Source organism: Schistocerca americana, chromosome 5, assembly GCF_021461395.2.
Source record: "Schistocerca americana isolate TAMUIC-IGC-003095 chromosome 5, iqSchAmer2.1, whole genome shotgun sequence".
Classification (NCBI taxonomy): domain Eukaryota; kingdom Metazoa; phylum Arthropoda; class Insecta; order Orthoptera; family Acrididae; genus Schistocerca; species Schistocerca americana.
This window is the reverse complement of record NC_060123.1, coordinates 620,830,499-620,845,097: the sequence shown is the minus strand read 5'-3', so window position 1 is coordinate 620,845,097 and position 14,599 is coordinate 620,830,499.

Genomic DNA, 14,599 nt, shown 5'->3' with positions numbered 1-14,599 from the left:
TGATTGGTGCACATACACCCGTACATGTCTTTGAGAGAGGAATTGTAACAGGTCAGGTGTATCGGGACGTCATTTTGAACCGGTATGTCAGCCTTTACAGGTGTTCATTCGGTCCCACCTTCCTCCTGATTGATGATAGCGCGCGGCCCCACCGAGCTACCGTCGTGGCGGAGTACCTTGAAACAGAAAATATCAGGCGAATGGAGTGGTCTGCCTGTTCTCCAGACCTATACCACATCAAGCACGTCTGGGATTCTCTCTGTCTACGTATCGCTGCACGTCTTTACACCCCTACGACACTTCAGGAGCTCCGACAGACACTGGTGCAAGATTGGGAGGCTATACCCCAGCAGCTGCTCGACCACCTGATCCAGAGCATGCCACCCCGTTGTGCGGCCTGTGTACGTGTGCATAGTGATCATATGCCATACTGATGTCGGGGTACATGCGCAAGAAACAGGGGAGTTTTGTAGCACATGTATTTCGGTACGGTTTTCTCAACTTATCACCAATACACAGAACTGTGTCGTGTGTGTTCTCTTTGCGCCTATGCTATTAGCGCCAGTTTTATGTGGTGCCACATTGTGTGGCACCACATTTTGCAATTATCCTTATTTTATGAGCACGAGTGTAGTATCATCACAACACTTCGTCGAAGTACCATCCAAACCACGTGTCGCTGTAGCAAATACTTCATATCGCCGATTCACGTAACCAGGTTTTGTGAATGGGTACGTCAAAAAATGCAAACAATCCCCACATTCTTTGCCAAGCTATTATTTTCCAATGAATCTACATCCACAGACAATGGTAGAATACCACACATTACTGAAGTATAGACAGTTCTCACTGCTTGCGGATAGCTGACCATCAGCGCTTTTGAACGGTTAATAATAGTGTGGCATCATGGGGAACAAAGTTACTGGTGCATATTTTATTGACGGTAGGTTGAACGGACGCAAATATGAAACGTTTCTGGAACAGGAACTACCGGTTCTACTTCAGAATGTTGCCCTGGACGTTCGACAACGTATGTGGTTTCAGAATAATGGTTGCCCAGTACATAGCCGGCCGGAGTGGCCGTGCGGTTCTAGGGGCTACAGTCTGGAACCGAGCGACGGCTACGGTCGCAGGTTCGAATCCGGCCTCGGGCATGGATGTCTGTGCAGTCCTTAGGTTAGTTAGGTTTAAGTAGTTCTAAGTTCTAGGGACTGATGACCTCAGAAGTTAAGTCCCATAGTGCTCAGAGCCATTTGAACCTTTTTTGAACGCAGTACATCACGCACATAAAGAACAGGAGGTATTAGACCATGTTTGCATTTGTCGGTGGATAAGCAGAGGTGCCAATAATAGGGGCCCGATAGGCCAACTAGGTCGGCGTCAAGGAATTTGTTTTTGAGGGGCTATTTGGAAGGTAAGGTGCACCAGCAAGTGCCAACAGGCTTTAAACAGATGATCTACTGTATCAAACACGCCTGTGCTCATATTCCCACTTTCCGCAGATATACTTCTGCCAGAGTACGGTCACTTGAAAAGCGAATTATTGAGCGATCTGAAGTTAGTGCTAATACATTTGAACACTTACTCTAATTGGAAAAGGAGAGTATTGTTCACTTGAAACCACAGTCACGGTAGCGTATCCAGTAAACCCTTCTTCGATATGTTGGAGGACAGCGTTGTTTGGATTTTCCAATTAGAAGTTATGAGGTACTGGCCTGTCTTACCCTTGCAGGCATCTTCGTATGCCATTGGCCGTACGATATTGAAGAGCCACTCAGTAGCATGTAGTATATTACGATTGTTTACTCATTTATATTTCTTTGATTAGAGCGCCATCTGTGGCGAAACGAAGGAAGTGCATGAGACAAAACGTGTATCGATTTTGTCGTAAATCGTAATCTGCTGTAAAAGACGAGGGTTTCCTTTAAAGATTTTGAAGTGCGGTATCGTTGAACGGCCCCTTCTGAGACAAACAACTTGGAACAATAACTTTTTTGATATGATGTGTAGCTGTAGAGATATTTCAGTGTCTTCAGTTAAAACGACCACCCTGTATTTACCTGACGGCTTAAACTAAAATGAAATAACTTTTTAAGCTATGTGCGTTTCAATTGAAGAATTTCCATATTTTGTTTCTTCATTCTTCGTCCTCTGGTGTAGATTTATTTTTAGTTTATTTCTGAATCTACAGCATACATAATCAATTAAAAAGTACCAAAAATACCATGTTCAGCTCTTTTGATGGCAAACGAAAGCAAAAGATTTCTCTTTCGTATGTACAGTAGTACTCCCAACGTAAAACTACTTAACCACTTTCTTAGTGTCAAATGCGACTCGCCTAAACAGACTCAATGCACTTTTCATAAGAAAGCTTAATTGTCAACATAATTCATAGTTATTTAAATTATAAATAGCGAGTAACGATAGCAGCTTAATATAAATTTCCCTATCTTTACTGTGACCACATTTATTTAAATTTAACTTACGTTTGCACACTTTAACAGTACGCGTAATTTGACTGGTATCCTTTTTCCTAAGTTATTTATAGAAGTGTTATAAAGTAATTTCATTTTTTCTTCTCCATATAACATTTTTAGTTTTACATATTGTTTCAGCGTTAAAAAAATTCCGAAGCCAAGAAAAGGGTCTCATGTGTGCCAATAAGCAAATTTCTAAGATTCCATGTGCACAGGTGAGCAACATTTGTGGACAAAAGTAACTTTCACATTGTGTGTCATTGCCAATAATATGGCTCGATCAAACTAAGAATGTGCATATAATGAACAGTTACAGTACATTACAGAAGGCAAATGGAAGGAATATGAAATGAAATAAACAGAAATGACAATAAGTGCACTGAAGTCTTGCGCTGAACTCAGTGCAATTCGTGATGGTCTCCTGAACATTACGAAAGGTGGAATACGGTTCGTAATAGAATGTGTGATATCACCACCTATGGCAATGTGTGGTGCGCAATGTGCTCCCATTCTGGCGCCAAGGTTGGTAAGGAGTTCTTGCTGTTCATCAACATGGTTGACAGCTGCTGGATCCTCGTTGGTGCATGTGGACGTGCTACAATATGTGTCTTCAACGCATCGCGTACATACTCGATGGGATTTAATATGGAGGAACTGTGAGGCACGCCCATTCGCCGATTGTTCTCTCGTTCGAAGAGCTCCTCCATCTGTGTCATTTGATGAGGTGGTGCTTTGTCTGCTTTGGAAAGACATACATGTGGACGGAGTACCCCAGACAATAATGTTGACTGATGAATGTACCATGTTCAAAGGTTTGGAGGTCAGTATGTCCATGGAACACCATGTCTCTCAACACTAGACTAAATAGACCACGAAAACGACAATTATCGACCATGTTCCTGGACGCACTACGTACTTCCACCACTAGCCGTTATGTCCAGCATTATCGGGAATGATGTTTTGGTGGTATGATGTTGAGAGCCTTAATGTTGCATGGGCATAATGACATCCAAATCTTTCAACACAGTATACTCACTGGCCAACATTATTGGTCACTGTACTACTTCGCCATGTGTGTGCTTCGAAGGATGGATAGAGCCCGAATATCACTTTCATCCATGACAAGCGCACGATCACATCGAATAACTCAGGTGAATGAGCCCCTGGAACGAGTGAATATTTCGCGAATGCACTGGTCTGCCCATTCTCCAATTAAAATCCCATGGAGAACTTGTTGGGATACACCAGGGCGCTATATAAAAACTCTTGCACGTATACTAACGACCGTTAAGCAGTTGTCGTTTATGTTGGTGTAGGAAATGGAATGCTCTACCACAACAACTCTTTACCAATTTGTGGTCAACTTGGGAACACATTGCAGTAAATAAACTGCCTTCTGTGGTGGTCACACATCCTATTCAGTATTTGTAATGTTTAACAATATAATATCCAGGGTGAAATAGTGACAACGTTATGAAAAGGGTAAATTACTATCGGCCATATACTCGAAATGTTGAATCACATGTAGCCACAACAATAAGACTGTCAGACTGGTAATCTTTCCACCAGAAAGACCTTCACTGTGATTAGACAAGACACACACACACACACACACACACACACACACACACACACACACACACACACATGGCTGCCAAGGCCAGACATTGAGCAGTGCATGATGGCATAAATTGTTGGTGGTAGGGGTAAGGAGGAGGCTGTGGCAGGGAGAGGAAGATGGCAGGGTAGGGATAGGGGTCGGTAAAGTGCTGCTTGTGGGAGTATACACCGGTGAGGTGGAGAGAGAGCAGGCTACTAGGTGCAGAAGAGAGTGCAGGGGGCGGGGGTTAGCGGAAAAGGAGGAAAGTAAAAAGACTATAGGTGTGTTGGCGGTACAGAGTGCTGTGTAGTGCTAGAGTGTCAACAGAGGTGGGGCTAGGTGAGTCTGGGACAATGCCTAACGAAAGGCTTACAGGAATGTAGGATATAATGCAGGGAGAGTTCTCACCTGTGCAATTCAGAAAAGCTGATGTTGGTAAGAAGGATGCAGATGGCACAGGCTGTGAAGCAGACAGCTTGTTGGTTATCATGCCTAAGTAGAATGCAGCACAGTGATTGCACCATAGCTTGAAGATTACAAGGTGTGCTGTGATCTACATGTGCATAATAGAAAACAAGCTGTCTGTCCATGTGAATGGCCACTAACAAAATTTGGCCAAGAAACAGCTGAGTCATCCAGTTGTTGAACATGCTGCCCCCCATCTAACCTGTTGACTGCACCTTCTGCCCTGCCCTCTCTACCTCACCCCTGTATGCTCAGACCACCTGCTATGCCTTCCCCTCCCCGCCCCTGCCTCCTCCTTACATACGTCACCCAGATTGCGTCTCCCGTCATGTGCTGATGCTCGCAGTCTGGCCTTGGAAGCCAGAGAATATGACCGTGTGTGTGTGTGTGTGTGTGTGTGTGTGTGTGTGTGTGTGTTGCGTTTGGGTGAGTATTTGTATGCATGTTGTAGAACTCCGATGAAGGGCTTTTTGGCCAGAAGCTAACGCCTTTGACAATCTTTTTGTTGTTCCTATCTGCGACCCAACATGTCCAGAGTATGGTGAGTAATAATTTATCTTTTCCATAATACTGTCATCTGTAATGTTTAGGTGACCATTACGAGTTGTGGTGAATTCAGTGCAACTATTGTTCTTGAATAAAAATGCAATTTCTCTTCACCTCATTGTATATTTCTTTTTGTTACATTCTATACAATATTGTAACAGTTCTATGTATGGTCGAGGTTTTATCGAACTATCAAACTTGGGGGTGACACGTCTAGTGAAAGTTACTTTTGTCCTTAAGTTTTGCGCACCATTCTAATACGCACTTTTATTACTACAGACTTGGATTTTTCTGGGTTCAATTGTTATTGCAGAGCTTATAACGTTTATTCTACACGCTGCACCTCATCTTTGCACTGAGATATGAATTACGAAAGGCAATAATTATTTTTCTAAATATGTAACATTTAAAATCATGAATTCCAAATAATTTTAACTGCAGTTGTATTCCCTATGAATTCAGTTAGTTGTTCAGTTACGTGGACTAGATGTGGTCGTCGTCTATATTTATCACGCCTTAGTCACTCTTTTTGACCCTGTATGGCTAAATTACTTATATAGTTGCACACATGATTGAAACTCAAATGCATAAAAGAATTTGCTTTCATTCATAAATATTCGAGAATAAAATGTTAAAATTATACTTCTCTAAAGTGTAAAACCGATAATGACTTTACCCTCGCATTTTAACGTTTGTTGCGTGTGTTTGGCAACAATTATAAGGGACATTACACTGAACTGTCCGATAGCGAACATAATTTTGTCGCAAGCCGGACCACTGACCGCACCGTGTTGATGCCGTAGATCCTGCCCCCCCCCTCTTTTTGCCGCTACCCTCCCCCCCCCCCCTTGCCCCACCCCGGAGTGCCCATCGGCAGGCAGCGTCATGCCCTGCGCCAAACAACTTAATTAGGCCGAGCGCTGCCGCTGCTGAATAGATAAGCGACCGCCCGGCCATTACCGACTGATCCCCTTCCCCTGAACATCGGCTGCCCGCAACTCAGTCTACAGCCTGCCGCAGCGGGTCCCTATACCTCCCAGTCGATAAGGACGTTACAGATTTTCGGGAATTAAATCGTGATGTAATTTAATAACGCAGCCATTCAACTGCGGCAAACCTGTAGGCAACAGAGAACTGCGCCGACTAGACATATTGAGTGACTGAATGTTGTCGTTCCAAAGAGATATTGTTTACTACATGGAACTTGTTTTTATGAGAATTCACGGTTCTTTAATGAAACATAATAATTAGAATTTATCACTAAAACTTGTATTAGTCTGAGAAATCAGGTCTGTTATTCACAGGAAAGGTGTGTAAGAAAGAGATACAGTTCACGATTTTTATGCAATGTTGTGACCTGGCCCAATAGTTAAAGAATTAGTAAAATTATGTATTGTGTCCGTGTTCACCACCGTATTCAGCAGTGCTGGGGAAGAAGACTCGTTATTTAGAATACGCTACACATAAGGTTCCTTTGTCTCTTACAGTCAGTACCGCCAGATCAAAATGAATCATGTGCACTCAGATACAATCGGGTTCGTGTTTTCGGCGGACACAGCCGCATGTGTATTCGGTCGGATTTTGTCTAATTTCGTAATGAGTTTGAAATATTTTAAACAGTCCTCTTATTGGATTTTATGGTTCAAAATGGCTCTGAGTACTATGGGACTTAACAGCTGAGGTCATCAGTCCCCTAGAACTTAGAACTACTTAAACCTAACTAACCTAAGGACATCACACACATCCAGGCATGACCACCGCGGCCGGCAGGATTTTATGTTGGTCATTGATTTTCTAAACATTATATTACTGGTTTGTAGGTAACTACTGCTCCCTGTAACCATTCTCTATCTTCTATGCACCAAGTAGACAACGATACAGCAACATACCCGCCAGAGCGTTATAGGAACTGGATAATTTATCGTGTCATTTTAGTAGTATTTACTTACAGGCTATTTTAATATTTTTGATGACTTAAATATTGTGATTTATCTGTTTTTTGGGGTTTGGTGTGGTCATAATGTCACCCCTTCCCCAGCAGGACAGGAAATCTTTTTCGCCATTCTTCTTGCTCGCTGTTCCGATAAATATTTTCGAAGTAGCAAGATTCACTTCGTGATTTGTGCGAGCATGTCAACACCGAAATATTGAGTTAGGCTATTCTGGTAGAATTTCGGGGGAGTATTGTTTCAGATTCGAGTTAGGGTACTGTGTTACCTCTTTTCTACTTACGGAATTCCCTTGTTTAGGTGTCAACTGTTGGTCACGGAAACGGCGAGCCTGTCTCATGTCGTTTCTCACTCCGCACAGGCAGATACTGGCCTGGTCGTCCATCTTACTCTCAGAAACTCGACACACGCTGTAGGAAAAGGAACACGGGCAAAAAAAAAGTTACAGCCCACACAGACAGACGATATAAATGGCTTTCCCTCCTGCTTTGTAGTAAATCACAACGTGGTGACGGGCACTGCGCCCCGCCTCAAGAGATATGAGACGAATATCGGAAAAGACTGCTGAGATGTACGAAACAACTATACTCGAAATTCTGTCACCGGCAGAAGCAGAGTTGGAAATCTAGAACTAAGAATGTAGAACATTTCGTTGCCACATGTTTCTTTACAAGTCACCGCCGTATGTAAAGCAGTGGTCACTTGCAGACACACATTTTCTCCTTTGCGTCCTACTTAAGATAATGAAGTTCGATAGACAAATTCATTATGAATTAATTATTATATTATGGCATAAATTACACTACACATGCTGTTAAGATAAATTTAATGGCATTCTTCAATATAAAAGGAGGGTGAAATTGACTTTTGGGAATTCGTTCACACAACTGTAATGCAGTTTTCCAGTTTGTGGAAGGGAAATCGAATGATATGTAAGTGTAACTGCAATAGTAGATGTTAAAACAATGTGTAACGAAAGTAAAAGAACAGTCCGTAGCACTATTTCACTATTTATAGGTAATCGGGGTGATAAAGCAAACAAAGAAGAAACGGACACTAAATACTTCACACCAATTAATGAGCAGAAACGTGGAGATAGCTATTTCATCTAATTCATTGATGTGATACTTGATTGACAATTAGCCGTTTTGTGAAAGGACTCAAACATTTCATATTAGATAATAAATATTAATATTGGAAAAGTTAGTTTACGGGTCAAAAACTGACATGGCAAGCAGTTTCTCTTAACTATCTTCTGTTCAGAAATGTAATAAGAACTATAGAACCATTACGTGTAAGAAAGCTTCGGATCAGACGTTTGCCACGTATTTTCATAGCTGTCAGCGAGTTAAGTGTAATACAGTTTGCATACTGTATGTTGTGTAAGGGCACACATCAAAGAAAATATCCAAATGGGACGGAAATCGGAAAATGCGGTATATATGCACGGACCAACTAAGGATTAGAATTTCAGAAATAATGAATGATTTGTTCACGAAAAATAGCTTTACAAAATGAGCGCGTCAGTAACATTAACGGAAAATAGCTTCAAATACTGAGCAAATGAACAACGCATTGGTCCATCTCTGGTCATTATTCAATCTGTTATTCGTCTTGACATTGATTATAAAGTTGCTGCATGTCCTCCTGAGGCATATAGTGCCAAATTCTCTCACATAAGAGCGTTAGATCGTCAGAAGCCCGAGCTGTTTAGAGGGCCCTCTCCATAATGCTACAAGCGTTCCAAGCTGAGGAGAAATCCGGTGGCCTTGCTGGCCAAGACCGGGTTTGGCCGTGTGCTGGTGGGTATGGCATTGGTGAATTGTAATCCCTGATGGCTTTCCATGAAGGGCAACAAACTGCGTCGCAGAATATCGTCGACGTACTGCTGCTCTGTATGGATGCCGCAGATGAGAACCAAAGCAGTCCTACTATGAAAATAATGACACTCCAGACCATCACTCCTGGTTGTCGGTCCGTATGGCAGACGACAGTCATGATGGTACACCACCGTTGTCTGGAGCGTCTCCAGAAACGTCCTCGCCCTGGTATCAAATTGCCTGTGTAGAAGTGTCTCCAGTGATGAGTCCTGGTTCGAACTAAGCCCCGATTACCAGTGAAGACGGACCTTCAGACACTCTGGGCAGCGGTGGGATACCAACCTGACTGTCGCCCACAAGACAGTTCGACAGCCAAGAGTGATGGTGCAATTTCGTTTCATAGCAGGAACCCCTTCGCTTGTCATACATGGCACCCTTAAAGCGCAATGCACGTCGACGGTGCTCAGTGCACCACTTTGTTGCTCTTCATGGCAAGCCATACTGGGTTTACATTTCTGCAAGATAATGTCCCCCCGCTCTCGGCGAGAGCCTCTACAGTTAGCCTTCGTGCTTTCCATATCATATCTTTGCCAGTCATGTCATTGGATCTCTCCACAACTGAGAACACTTGAGGCAATATGTGTTGTGCCTTCTAACTCTCCTGGTCTTTCGAAGATGCTATGAACTAATTGGACTCAATCAGGCACGATATCATTCATGATGATGTCCAACAACTCTAACAGATAATGTCAAACGGAATAACAGCCTGGACAAGGACCAGGACATAGCGCAATGTTCCCCGCCATGTTGATATGCAGCGCGTCATCTAGTCCTGCTTAGTTTCACGTGAGCTCCCGAGGCCCTCTACACGGCGTCCATGGAGACGAGGCGCTTGGTGGTGACTTGGTACGTATGTACGGCATTTTTAAAATGTGACTACGCCTATTCAGGCAGTTTTAGTTTTATTTATAGACCATGCCCTCGTAGATATATTATAGAATCAGGCACATATTCTGAAGATGGCTCACATACTTGGGCTGAAATCTAGGTAAACGTTGGTTTCATAGCAGCAAGCGAGGCTGATAGTTTCTTATATATTTCTGCAGTATTTGTAACACATTCTGTCTCGATGCCACGTCAGAGTTTTGTGATATATCCACTGGGTTGTACACTACTGGCCCCCACTAGTTTGGCACCGGTGGCGACACCTACATCGTGCTGACATGAAGGAAGTTTCCAACCGATATCTCATACACAAACAGAAGTTGCCGGCGTTGCCTGGTGCAACGCTGTTATGATGCCTCATGTAAGGAGGAGAAATGCGTACCATCACGTTTCCGACTTTGATAAAGGTCGGAATGCAGCCTATCGCGATTGCGGTTTATAGTATCGCGACATTGCTGCTCGCGTTGGTGGAGATCAAAAACGGTTCAAATGGCTCTGAGCACTATGGGACACAACATCTTAGGTCATAAGTCCCCTAGAACTTAGAACTACTTAAACCTAACTAACCTAAGGACGTCACACACACCCATGTCCGAGGCAGGATTCGAACCTGCGACCGTAGCAGTCCCGCGGTTCCGGACTGCAGCGCCAGAACCGCACGGCCACCGCGGCCAGCCGGTGGAGATCCAATGACTGTTAGCAGAATATGGAATCGGTGGGTTCAGGAGGGTAATACGGAACGCCGTGCTGGATCCCAACGGCCTCATATCACTAGCAGTAGAGATGACTGGTATCTTATCTGCATGGCTGTAACGGATCGTGCAGCCACGTCTCGGTCCCAGAGTCAGCAGATGGGGACGTTTGCAAGTCAACAACCATCTGCAAGAACAGTTCGACGACCTTTGCAGCAGCATGGACTTTCAACTCGGAGACCATGGCTGCTGTTACCGTTGACGCTGCAGGAGCGCCTGTGATGGTTTACTCAACGACGAACCTGGGTGCACGAATGGTAAAACGTCATTTTTTCGGATGAATCTAGGTTCTGTTTACAGCATCATTATGGTCGCATCCGTGTTTGGCGACATCGCGGTGAACGCACATTGGAAGCGTGTATTCGTCATCTCCATACTGGCGTATCATCCGGCGTGATGGTATGGGGTGCCATTGGTTACACGTCTCGGTCACCTCTTGTCCGCATTGACGGCACTTTGAACAGTGGACGTTACATTTCAGATGTTTTACGACCCGTGGCTGTACCCTTCATTCGATCCCTGCGAAACTCTACATTTCAGCACGATAATGCACGGCCGTATGTTGCAGGTCCTGTACGGGCCTTTCTGGATACGGAACATGTTCGACTGTTGCCCTGGTCAGCACATTCTCCAGATCTCTCACCAATTGAAAACATCGGTCAATGGTGACCGAGCAACTGGCTCGTCACAATACACCAGTCACTACTCTTGATGAACTGTGGTATCGTGTTGAAGCTGCTTGGGCAGCTGTACCTGTACACGCCATCCAAGCTCTGTCTGACTTAATGCCCAGACGCATCAAGGCCGTTATTACGACCAGAGGTGATTGTTCTGGGTACTGATTTCTCAGGATCTATACACCCAAATTGCTTGAAAATGTAATCACATGTCAGTTCTAGTATAATATATTTGTCCATTGAATACCCGTTTATCATCTGCATTTCTTCTTGGTGTAGCAATTTTAATGGCCAGTAGTGTATGTATTGGTTAATTGAGAACGATCACATACTGTAAATGGTGTGCTGATTGAGGTCGTAAGAATTAAACACAGACTCTTCGGATCTATACAGTTACGCTTTCTGGTAGAAATGGTGTCTGCGATTTCGAATCAAGTCTTTCTATTCAACCACATTCCTGCGTTGGATCCTACGTAGAAGTGTTTTAATGATTACAGCGACTAGTACATCATAATCGCGACACTCTCATGCTTCGAAACGAGTCACCTTTTTCGAACTTATCTGCTACAGTAAAATTCCGACGTGGTTTAAGATAGTCACTATGCATCTTATTACTGCTTCCCAGACTCTGCTCTGCCAACCTTGCTGCTTTGCGCATGTGGTCGTCCCAATTTAAGTCGGAACTGATCAGAAGTCGGAGAGAGCTACATCTACCAACTTCTGCATCCCATGTAGAAACAGAGTGAGACACGTTCATGCGATTGGACCGTGTTTTGACTATTCTGTAGAAATGGGAATATGTCGTAGCTCCGCCAACCGTGTGCGATGAGTAATGTCTACGTCAAACGAAGCTTTCTCCTGTGCTACGAGCGAGGTTGTATAAAAGAGAGTGCAAATAGTTAGGATGGTGTTCCTTAACAGGAAAACTGGAAAGACTCAACATCACAGGTGATCAAGTGGTTCTGAGCACTATGGGACTTAACATCTGTGGTCATCAGTCCCCTAGAACTTAGAACTACTTAAACCTAACTAACCTAAGGACATCACACACATCCATGCCCGAGGCAGGATTCGAACCTGCGACCGTAGCACATCACACAGGTATTTCAATTCAAAGCAGATCTGCGCCCCTCGGGGCCCATTCATTCTATCATCGTTATTCTGTACCATTCAACAGAGAAAAATTACGAACTATAAAATCTCCGATAACTACACTCGATAGAGTGACTGATAAGACTATTACCTCAACCCTCTGTACTGATATACCGAAAAAAAGTACCGTGTGCATGCCAGCATTGAGCATACGCATCGACCCTATTAAATATTCAGGTATTGATCTTAGGTACAGACCGGTGTAAAGTGTCAACGCCTGTACTGTAGGAGGACCATACCCCACAGACAAACAGTCGCAAGAGAGGGCCCTGTGTCAATATTTGAAACACTGTTTTTTCTTCTGTTGTAACACGCTTTGTACATGCCACACATTTTGTTTTTTTCCTCCACAACTTCGAAGTCTGCGTCAGGTTCTAAACTGACATTACCACCTTCTGATCCATTGCCTCTCTAAAAAACCTAGACGTACCACAGTGTAAATCACGTTGTTGCTGCTGCTGCCACAACGCACACACATACACTGGATTATTTTAAATAATACACAGTAACAACATAAGGAAACTGGAAAATTTTTGTGGTGTGGAGCGTTTCCAAACTGCTGTTCTAAGATGGTGACTGACCACCTCTAGATTAACTCATCTGTCACAGTGACAGGACAGCTGATGGCTCTGTATTACTTTCGAGTGATTCCTCATACTGAAGTCATGTACACGATCACAGTTTCCGTGCTAGACATCCCCAGAAGGTGTTACCCCTCAACCAACAATCTTTCTCCACCTCAAACAAGCAGTCTCAGTCAATTATTATGTGGTAATCAACAGTGTACTGGTGAATGGGCGGGATGGAAAAGACACCATTGATGTATAGTAATAATAAGCATCACAGTTGATAGTGAAAACAATTTTAGCAATGTTATCGTAATTTCAACACTGACCAGTGACACGGTAGAATGCATCTCAGAGTATGTATCTCCGCTAAACCACCCCTCCTGTACTTTGCGAGTACCATTTCAAACGTAGATCCATGACTACGCAGTGTGTAAATTCATTGTTAATTCTTGAACATATACATCAAAGCATCCACACAGTGATGTACATATTTCTAGCACTTCGGGAACAGTGCATAATTTACCATCTTTCACTATGCCTATGGAAGTCACGGGTCATTCCCGCATTCTTGCCGGCCGGAGTGGCCGAGCGGTTCTCGGCTCTACAGTCCGGAACCACGCGACCGCTACGGTCGTAGGTTCGAATCCTACCTCGGACATGGATTCATGTGATGTCCTTAGATTAGTTAGGTTTAAGTAGTTCTAAGTTCTTAAGACAAAGTTAGAGGCTAAAGGATCTCCTCGTACTATCTTTAACCAGCCCACCCTGTAGCACTTTCACTGATTCAATCTGCAGCTGACCAGAAGTATACTGATACATGCCACGTCACGTCAAAGAATGGAGTGTACCGAATCCATGACTGCTGTTCGCATCCATTCAAGTGCACAAGTCTTGTCCAGATCCGTGCACGTCTAGGAGGTTAGCACCCCTTATCGTGTATGATAGTGGATATGAAAGTCTTGTAACAGCTGAAAGTTAAGAAGAACAAGAAACAGGCGGTTTTTATGCTTCAGACAGACGGAGTTCGAAGCATTTTACGTAAATCAACTACGCTATCAATTCTAAAGAATTTTTCTAATATCTTGGGTCGGAATCAAGGAGGAACTTGTAAGAGAGAACATAAGTACATGCATTCCTAAGGCTACACTATCCTGCACTTAAAACTGGCTGTAACGTTAGATCATTGCAGTTTGCAACCTATTATTCACGCAGAAGGAAACGCCATTTATGTACCAGTGTAAGAAATATGTTAACAGCGCATGACATACAACGGTCTTACAGTTTTCCGTTCTTACGGGTTTCTCTACGATAAACTATAGTCACAAACCGCAAAATGAAAAAAAACTACCTCCTCAAAACATCGATTATGTGTGATACATGCACAATATAGCTTTCCAGAGGTTTATAGCGTCCACTGTTCAGACATTATAGCTTGCTCGCATCACTCGTATAAAGTGACTATAAGTAACACAGAATATCTCTTACAAAGAAACATATAAACGCATAGCAGTGGTGTTTGAGACGTGAAATTACACGTCATGCCTCCACTAGCTCTGTAAACAGGACTTCTGTCAAGCAGCTACTATATACACAGGGATTGCAGTGCCTCATAGACACCTGTCACCAACTTACAATCACCTTAGTTAT